Below are 10,490 nucleotides of genomic sequence, written 5' to 3'. Positions count from 1 at the left end.
CCTCTCCTCTCCTCTCCTCTCCAAAGAGGTCAATGGACGCACGTGGTGTAAAAATTCTACAACGCCTGGAGGACTGTCAGGAAAGATTCGTGTTTTCAACCTGGTGGCTGTTGGAGGCTGAGAGAGCTTGCTCTGAGACTCTGCCCCCACATTCGTCAGTAAGCAAGCCTTTCCTCCACTAATCCTTGGCTTCATCTCTCCTTGCACAATGATTTCTACAAACCGTTCATTTCCGATGAAAATCTCAACCCATAGACTGGCGTTCAAGAGTCAAGAACTAAGAGAGGCTGCGCGCGGTGGCTCACGCCTGTAATTCTAACACTCTGGGAGGCCGAGGCGGGTGGATTGCTTGAACTCAGGAGTTGGAGACCAGCCTGAGCAAGAACCAGACGGCGTCTCTACTAAATTAGCCGCATGTTGTGGCTGGCGCCTGTTGTCCCAGTACTAGGGAGGCTGAGGCAGGAGGATCGCTGTAATCCAGCAGTTTAAGGTTGCTGTGAGCTAGGCTGAGGCCACTGCACTCTACCCCGGTGACCAGAGAAAGACTCTATCTCAAAAAAAAAAAAAAAAGAATTCATGGACCAAGAGAGTAATACAAAATAAACTTTTGCCAGAAATAGGCCATCTCCGAGGCAGGTGGTCATATTTCTGAAACTATCCAGCATTTTTTAAAAGTTGTATTTGAAAATTGATCCCATGACGCCACAGCAACTCACCCATCCTTTCTGAGCAGGGCTCCTGGGTGAAAGGAAAGCAATAGCCTCCAGCTTTAATCATGGACGCTGGAGGAGGACCCATACACGCGACAGTGCAGGACGTGCGTAGCGGGGACCATAGCCGATGCTGACCTTAGCGTCTTGGCGTACGGGTTCCCTAAGAAGGGCAGCGTATAATGCTGGAAGCGTCGCGGCCTTTCAAGCATCCTGCAATGCTCCAGCGAAGGCTTGCAAGGGAATCGAGGCGCTTCGCCCCCAGCCCAGCCCTTAGCCAAAAAGAGTGACTCTGCCCCTTAGATGTTCGCGGCTAAAAACAGGTGTGCGGTTCAGGGTCCACTCTCACTCCTTCCCTGTGGGGCGAGTGGGCAGGCATGGTTAAGGTCCCATTCCGCCGCTACCGACCGACCCCCGGGGCCCGGTTACCTGCGAGTCGTGGCGAAGAAGGCGCGTTGGGTGCACCAGCTGGGGCTGCCGTGTGCCGCACTCCTCGTCCCCCCTCGTAGCCAGCTGCTGCCGCGGAGCGAACGGCCTGGACACCCGAGACCCCGACGGCGGAGAGGGGCGCAGCAGGCGCGAAACCTGCGCCTGCGCTCTCCGCTCCCCCGGCCCCAACCCAGCCGGAGGCCGTGGGGGGTGCCCAGGATTTGTGCCTGGACTGTGGGACTTCCTCTCCCTGCGTGGTGGGAGGTTCTTAGACACGGGAAACGGCCTGCCCAGTTCTTTCTGCCTACACGCCCGAGGAGTGAGCGGGTTTGAAGTAATTGCCTGTCAGCCAGGGCGATATACTCTTCTGGAAGGGGGCAGGGTGACAGATTAGGTCCATTTACACCCAGCTGTTTGTGTTTAAAAGTCGCTAGTCGGTTCCTTGGTGATTAAAAATGTGTCCAGCATCCGTAAAGGTCTTCGCATATCCTCGAGTCCACCCACATTTTACTCATGAGGTGTCTTAGGGAAAGGTCTGTGGAAATGGTTCCTCTACTTGGGTCTGTATACCCTAGTACCTGGACGAATAAATGCAGTTTCTTGGAAATAGACCTGGTCGTCAAAGCAATGCATTAGATGGGCACAAGCATTAGAGGAGGCCAGGCAAGAAAGGGTGAGGCCTGAGCAAAGGCACTACCTGTGGGAAAGGATAGTGTCTGCTAGCTTTTCCTCTGTTCCTTCAGATCCACTCTCCGCTCTGCTCTTTGATTCAGGACTGGCCTTTAAGGTCTACATCAATTTAATCAGACTTTCAGTTGATTTTGGCAACTCGGAGAAGCCTTTGGGAGACTGGAGGGCAGAATGTTATTCAGGACGTCCCACTCCACCCCCATCAGGGCCTTCCTGTTAGCAGTGGCTATGTTCTTCATCTGAAAGTCATTACTCCAATCCTGTGACCTTCTTATACATTTTTCTCCCGTTCCTTGTCATTAGCCTTAATGCTTCAGACCTGGGGCTCGTAATGGCTCTCAGAGGTTTCCTTTAACCCTGTCCACACCTTTTAAAATAGTCCAGTCATTAAGCTCTCCTCAACTATGCCATCCTTTTCCTACGTCTTCAGGACATTATAATAGATTTTAGTCTATCATGGTTGGAAAATTCATGATATGTGAAAGCTATGTAAAAGAAACATCAGGCTTTTTGAAAGATGAGATGTCTCCTAGAGCTTCCTTGACAGTTCCCTGGGCTCTAGGTGGTCTCCCTACGGGGTTCCCTAGTCCTAGGGTGACAAAGACAGTTTGAGTACACCCAAGAAAGGAATTTGAACTGCTTATAACCAGTGTGTTCACAAAAGAGCTGGGGGTCATCTGAGTGCCCCGTATAATAGAATTTTGAATATCTCTTGATGTAGATTTTAATGGAGCAGTGCTGGTGCCCTGCCAACTACAGCTGGGCTGCTTATGAATGAACCAATATTCTTAGGACATTTAAGAGAGTCTTGGGCACGAAGTCTGATAAATGTGCTTAAGAAGAAACTGCTAAATGAGGCAATTGTCAACATTGAGAGCCTATGGCTGTTTCTGTAGAAAACTCAGGGAATACTCTCAAAGAGGAAAGGGAGTAATAGTCATTAAATTGCCCCTAGCACTCCATAACAGCTTGGTCTGAATCCAGGACCTGACCATTTCTCAGGCCTGTAAAAATAATCAAACTGGTTTGACTAGTTTGGTTCCTCCCCCACCCACTTCAAAAACCAACAACCAAGGTGGTAATATCTTGGCAAAACTTACCCAAAGAAATCCCCAGGCATAGCTGTTTGAAGTAGAATTAATGTCCAAGCAAACAGATTATGTGTACTGAATACAAATGAGGTCAGAAGAGAACACTTAACATGTATTTCCAGACCTTCCTAAGAGAAAGAATCATTTGCTTTTCAGACAGGCAGTAATTTTGCTGATCTAGGTAAGGAATAGAGGCACAAAAGAGAAAGGAGCCCCAGAAGCTTAGGCTGACCTATGAGGTTCAGCTAGAGTTTATATTTCTGGTGATTGAAGTAGGGTGAATCGTGGGTGAGGAAGAGAGCCAGAAAAGTTTTGAGGATGAGAATGAGATTTAACACAAACAAACAAACCTAGAATGAGTTTACATTAGAAGAGAAAGTTTCGGGGGTGGGGGGAGTTGAAAAAAGGAAACTAGGGATTTAGCATAGCTGCCATTCTGAGAAGTAAGAAAGAAATTTGTTGGATGTTTTGTTATGTAATAAGTGGAAATATTTTGTACTGTAATACTGAAGGCTTTTCCTTACAAGTGTCAAAACTCAAACTGTTTAAGAAAAGGAACATATTTGGCTTAATAACTGAAAAATCCATGGATAGATAACTTCAGAAATGGTTGGATTCAAGGCTGCAAACAATGTCATCAGCACACGGTCTCTCCTTTCCTCTTTGTTGACTTAAAGGGTCTATTCTCACACTGTGATTTCTTTCCACCTCCCCACCTTTCCCCAGCATTCATCTGATACTATTACAGACCAATCAGGTTCATTGCCCACTTCTCAAGAGGAAACCAATACACTGAGATAGCAGGAGTTACAGTGGAGAAAGAATTTAGTATCACAGGCACCATGTGAGGAGACAGGAGGAAAATCTCAAATCCATCTCTCTAAGAATCTGAGAGAAAGGTCTTTTAAAGATACTTTGGCTGGGTGCAGTGGCTCACACCTGTAATCCCAACAGTTGGGAGGCCTAGGTGGGCAGATTGTTTAAGCTCAGGAGTTCGAGACTAGCCTGAGCAAGAGTGAGACTCCATCTTTAAAAATGGCCAGTTGTTGAAGCAGGCACCTGTAATCCCAGCTACTTGGGAGGCTAAAGCAAGAGAATCACTTAAGCCCAAGAGTTTGAGGTTGCTGTGAGCTATGATGCCACAGCACTCTACCAAGGGCAACAAAGTGAGACTCTGTCTCAAAAAAAAATAAAAAATAAAAAATAAAAAAAAGTAAAGATAGTTTAGTGAGCAAAGGGCCTGGGAATTGGGTCTGCTGATTGGCTGGGGATGAACTCATAAGGTTTGGGAAGTAGATACTGTCTTCTTGTGCTGAGTCAGTTCCCCAGTTGCCTGACAAGTGGAGTTGGTCCCTTGGGCCACTGGTCTGGTTGGGTCAGTTGGACCACTGAAATACAGGGTCTAGAAGATAGCTCAAAGATCAGCCTTAGGTTTCACAGGAGTGATGTTATCTATGAGAGCAATGAAGAAAGTTTACAATCTTTATGACCATCATCTATATGACTCCTGAGTAAGCAACCATAGGAAAGCAAGCTAGGAAACAATGGCTGGAGAGAGAGAGAAAGTGAAAGAGAGAGAGAGAGTTTTTTTTTTTTTTTACTCTGTTGCCCTGGGTACTGCAGCATCAGTCTAGCTCACAGTAACCTCAAATGCCTGAGCTCAAGTGATTCTCCTGCCTCAACTTCTCGAGGAGCTGGAACTAAAAGCATCCACCACAATGCCCAGCTATATTTTATATTTTATAAACCATGTCTGTACTCTTACAGGGGTCAGGCTCTGTCACAATTTCTACCTTGCCACCATTTATTTTTTTTATAAAGGGTGGTTTAAATAATGCTTCTTATAGCTCCAGGAGAAACAGAGCACTTATTTCCCAGTAGTGCCATGAAATCTTACAATGATGTCCCATTGACAAATTCTGAATCACATATTCAACCATATACCTTAATCTGGAGACAAAGAATGGAAGAGTCTGATTGCAGTGGCTCACACCTGTAATCCTAACACCCTGGGAGGCCAACGCAGGAAGATCATTTGAGGTCAGGAGTTTGAGACCAGCCTGAACCAGCACTAGACCACATCTATACAAAAAAGAAAAAAAACTCAGCCAAGTGTAGTGGCATGCTCCTGTAGTTCCAGTTACTTGGGAGGCTGAGACAGGAATATCACTAAAGCCCAGGAGTTTGAAGGTGCAGTGAGCTACGATGATGCCACTGCATTCTAGCTAAGGTGATGGAGCAAGACTCTGTCTCCAAAAAAATCCCCAAACGCACAAACAAACAAAATGGGGTACAGCTCATTCTCCAAAAGAAAATCAAGGTTCTATTACTATTACCAGAGTGTGAAAAAATGAAATGTTTATTATATGTACCTCTCAAAGAACTTCAGTTAAGATTGATATTGCTTTTCAATTTGTTTGAATACCAAACTAGTATTTTTCTTAAAAATGACATGTTGACATGAGCAGCAAGGCAGCTGAAATGTTCCTTTAACTTAAAAACAGAGTGAAAAGTCTTGCTGTTGCTATACAAAGATAAACCAGAAAACACTTTAAGAATGTATTTTGGGTAAGGCACCAGCTGCATATGCCGGAGGTGGTGGGTTCAAACCCATCCCTGGCTAAAAACTGCATAAAAAAAAAAAAAAAAGAATGTATTTTGGGGCAGCACCTGTAGCTCAGTTGACAGGGCGCCGGCCACATACACTGAGGGTGGTGGGTTCAAACCCAGCCAGGGCTAGCTAAACAACTGCAACAAAAAAATAGCCGGTGTTGTGGTGGGCACCCATAGTTGCAGCTACTTGGGAGGCTGAGGCAAGAGAATCACTTAAGCCCAAGAGTTTGAGGTTGCTGTGAGCTGTGACGCGATAACACTCTACCAAGGACAATATAGTGAGACTCTTTCTCAAAAAATAAATAAATAAATAAAAGAATGTATTTTGGTCTGAGTTTTCATATGCTCATACTCTTCATTTAAGTAAAAAGGCCCCAAGCAGCATCTGTGGCTCAGTGGGTAGGGCACTGGCCCAGTATATTGAGGGTGGTGGGTTCAAATCCAACCCTGGCGAAACTGCAACAAAAAATAGCCAGGCATTGTGGTGGGCACCTGTAGTCCCAGCTACTCAGGAGGCTGAGGCAAGAGAATTGCCTAAGCCCAGGAGTTGGAGGTTGCTGTGAACTGTGACATCACAGTACACTACAGAGGGCAACAAAGTAAAACTCTGTCTCAAAAAAAAAAGTAAAAAGGTCCCTTTTCTGATCCCAGCAAACAACTCAGAATCCACAAAGCCCTGAATAAGTTCCAGTGTTCCTGGTTTACGATTGTGGAAAGTTCCTTCATCAGCACCACCAACTTCACTCTCACAATCACATACAAAGCTGAACATAGTTGACCCTTAAACAGTATGGGTGTGAAAAACATGGGTCCATTTATACATGTACATGTATTTTTTATTAATAAATATATTGAAAAATTTTTAGAGATATATGAAAATTTGAGAAAACTTACAGATTAACCACATAGCTTAAAATTATTTTAAAAACAAGATGAAGTTAAGTATACCATGTGTACATAATATATATGTAGAGATACTAGTCTATTTTAACATTTACTACCATAAAATATACCCACATCCATTATGAAAAGTTAAAATAGTCCTCTTCCCCTAAGCGGCCTGAGGTGATCTGTGAAGATGGTTCACTATTCACTTGACCCAGAAAACCCCACAGAGTCATGCAAGTCAAGAGGCTGAAATCTTCATGTTCACTTTAAGAACACATGTGAAACTGCCCAGGCCATCAAGGGTATGCATATACGAAAAGCCACCAAGTATCTGAAGGATGTCACCTTAAAGAAACAATGTGTACCATTCCGACATTACAATGGTGGAGTTGATAGGTGTGCCCAGGCCAAACAGTGGGGCTGGACACAGGGTCGGTGGCCCAAAAAGAGTGCTGAATTTTTGCTGCATATGCTTAAAAATGCAGAGAGTAATGCTGAACTTAAGGGTTTAGATGTAGACTCTCTGGTCATTGAGGATATCCAGGTGAACAAAGCATCCAAGATGTGTTGCTGAACTTACAGAGCTCATGGTTGCCTTAACCCATACATGTGCTCCCCCTGCCACATTGAGATGATCATTACTGAAAAGAAACAGATTGTTCCCAAACCAGAAGAAGAGGTAGCACAGAAGAAAAAGATATCCCAGAAGAAACTGAAGAAACAAAAACTTATGGCATGGGAATAAATGCAACATAAAATAAATGCAAACAACTGTCAAAGGGGAAAAAAAGTTAAAATCCCCATCTCTACAACAAAAAATAAGAAAAATTAGCTAGCTGTGGTGCCACACGCCTATAATCCTAGCTACTTGGGAGGCTGAAATGGAAAGACTGCTTGAGCCTGGGAGCTCAAGGCTGCATTTAGCTATGATCAAGGCACTGCCCTACAGCCTGGGCAAAATAGCAAGAGCTCCATCCATGAAGGAAGTAAAGTCTCCATCTTTCTTTATGGCTGATGGTATTCCATGGTATGCATATACCACAATTTATTGATCCATTCATGGGTCGATGGGCACTTGGGCTTCTTCCATGACCTGGCAATTATGAATTGGACTGCAGTGACCATTCTCATACAAATATCTTTATTGTAGTGTGATTTTTAGTCTTCTGGATATATACCTAGTAGAGGAATCATAGGATCAAATGGAAGGTCTATTTTTTGTTCTTTAAGGGTTCTCCACATGTCTTTCCAAAAGGAACGTATTAGTTTGCAATCCTATCAGTAGTGTAGAAGTGTTCCCTTTTCTCCACACCCATGCCAACATCTGTGATTTTAGGATTTTGTAATATGGGCTAATCTTAAAGTAGATAATATCTCAAAGTAGTTGTGATTTGCATTTCTCTGATGATTAAGGATGGTGAGCATTTTTTCATATATCTGTAGGCCATGTGCCTGTCTTCTTCAGAGAAGTTTCTCTTCAAGTCCCTTACCCACTCTGAGATGGGATCACTTGCTCTCTTCTTGCTAATATGTTTGAGTTCTCTGTGGATTCTGATTATTAAGCCTTTGTCGGAGACAAAACTACCAAATATCTTCTCCCATTCTGAGGGCGGTCTGCTTACTTTAATTACTGTGTTCTTGGCCATGCAGAAGCTTTTTAATTTGATGAGGTCCCAGTAATGTATTTTTGACGTTGCTTCAATTGCCCAGGGGTCCTCCTCATAAAATTGTCATCCAGGCCAATTTCTTCAAGTGTTTTCCCTACACTTTCTTCTACTATTTTTATAGTTTCATGTCTTAAATTTAAATATTTAATCCAGTGAGAGTCTATCTTAGTTAGTGGTGAAAGGTGTGGATCCAGGCTATGGGTCGCCAGCCTGTTCACCCAGCACCATTTGTAAAAAAGGGAATCTTTTCCCCACTCAATATTTTTAATTGGCTTGTCAAAGATCATATAACAGTAAGTAGCTGGGTTCATCTCTTGGCTCTCTATTCTGTTCCATACATCTACCTCTCTGTTTGTGTCAATACCATGCTGTTTTGATCGCTATGGTTTTATAATATAATCTGATGTCTGGTATCTTGATTCCTTCAGCTTTTATTTCTGCATAATGTCTTGGCTATGTGAGGCTTTTTCTGATTCCATATGAAATGAAGTATTATTTTTTCAAGATCTTTAAAGTATGACAGTGGAACTTTAATGGGGGATTGCATTAAAATTATATATTGCTTTGGGTAGTATGGTCATTTTAACAGCGTTAATTCTTCCTAGCCATGAGCATGGTATGTTTTTCCATTTGTTAACATTTTCAGCTATTTCTTTTCTTAGAGTTTCATAGTTCTCTTTATAGAGATCCTTAACGTCCTTTGTTAGGTAAACTCCCAAATATTTCATCTTCTTTAGCACTACAGTAAATGGAATAGAGTTTTGACTATTTTTTCGCTTAACTGTTGTTGGTATATATAAAGGCTACTGATTTATGAGTATTGATTTTGTAACCTGAGACACTGCTGTATTCCTTGATCACTTCTAAGAGTTTTGTAGTAGAATCCCTGGTTCATATCATCTGTGAAGAGTGAAAGTTTAATCTCTTCTGATCCTATCTGGATACCCTTGATTGCCTTTTCTTCCCTACTTGTGATGGCTAAAACTTCCATTACCACGTTAAAGAGCAATAGAGACAATGGGCAACCTTGCCTGGTTCCTGATCTGAGTGGAAATGATTTCAATTTAACGCCATTCAGTACAATATTGGCTGTGGGTTTGCTGTACATGGCCTGTATCAATTTGAGAAATGTCCCTTTTATGCCAGTTTTCTTAAGTGTTCTGATCATGAAGGGATGCTGGATATTATCAAAAGCTTTTTCTGCATTGATTGAGAAAATCATATGGTCTTTGTTTTTTAATTTGTTTATGTGATGAATTATGTTGATAGATTTACATGTATTGAACCAGACTGGAGATCCTGGGATAAAACCCACTTGGTCATGGTGTATAATTTGTTTGATGTGTTGCTGGATTCTGTTTGTTAGGATCTTGTTGAATATTTTGGCATCAATGTTCATTAGTGATATTGGTCTGTAATTGTCTTTCCTTGTATCTCAAGAATGGAAGAAAAAGTGTGCAATATACTCAGCCCTACTATGAAACTAATTTATAGCTTTCATAGAAAAACTATAACCCAACTTTAGCCCAAGAATATGGGGAAAGAGGAGAGGGAGGGGAGGGGAGGAGGGAGGATGGGTGGAGGAAGGGTGGTAGATGGGATTACGCCTATGGTTTATTCTGTAAGGGTACATGTGAATCTCTCTAAATGTAGAATATAAATGTCTTAACACAATAACTAGGAAAAAGACATAAAGGCTGTGTTAACCAGTTGGATGAAAGTATTTCAAATCGCATATAGCAACAGTACTCTGTACCCCATAATAGCATTAATGTACACTGATATGACTTAATAAAAAAATTTAAAAAATAAAAAAAATAGCAAGAGCTGTCTTGACAAGAAAATAGTTAAAAGTTATCAAAACTTATGCTTCAAACACAGACCATACATTGCAACATTCATAGTCAAAAGAATGTAAACACACATAGTGATGCAGTATTAAGTCATCACTGCATAAAACTGACTTGTTTTATATACTACGCTACTATAAATTTATCATAGCCACCTCTGTTGCTATTGTGGTGAGTTCACGGGTTGCCAGTACCCACTTAAAATGCCATCTCTGGGGGAGCTCATCTCTCTAGTAAATTTCATATGGCAGTAAAAAGTGATCTATTGAAGTTATTGAGTAATTTTCATCCTGTTTAATACAATACCACAAACCTTTAATAGGACCACAGGACCCATACAAAGTGTCACTAGTGACTCTGGAAGTGCTCCAAAAAAGCACAGAAAAATCATGACGTTATAAGAAAAAGTTGACTTGCTTGATACTTACCACAGGTTGAGGTCTGTAGCTGTGGTTGCCCATTTAAGACAATTCATCTTGTAAAGAGATAATATAAACATATGGTATTGATAAATATACTATAGTACTGTAAATGTATTTTCTCTCTCTCTCT

This window comes from Otolemur garnettii, unplaced genomic scaffold (genome assembly GCF_000181295.1).
Source record: "Otolemur garnettii isolate 467f Iridium unplaced genomic scaffold, OtoGar3 scaffold00032, whole genome shotgun sequence".
NCBI lineage: Eukaryota > Metazoa > Chordata > Mammalia > Primates > Galagidae > Otolemur > Otolemur garnettii.
This window is presented reverse-complemented; position numbering follows the sequence as displayed.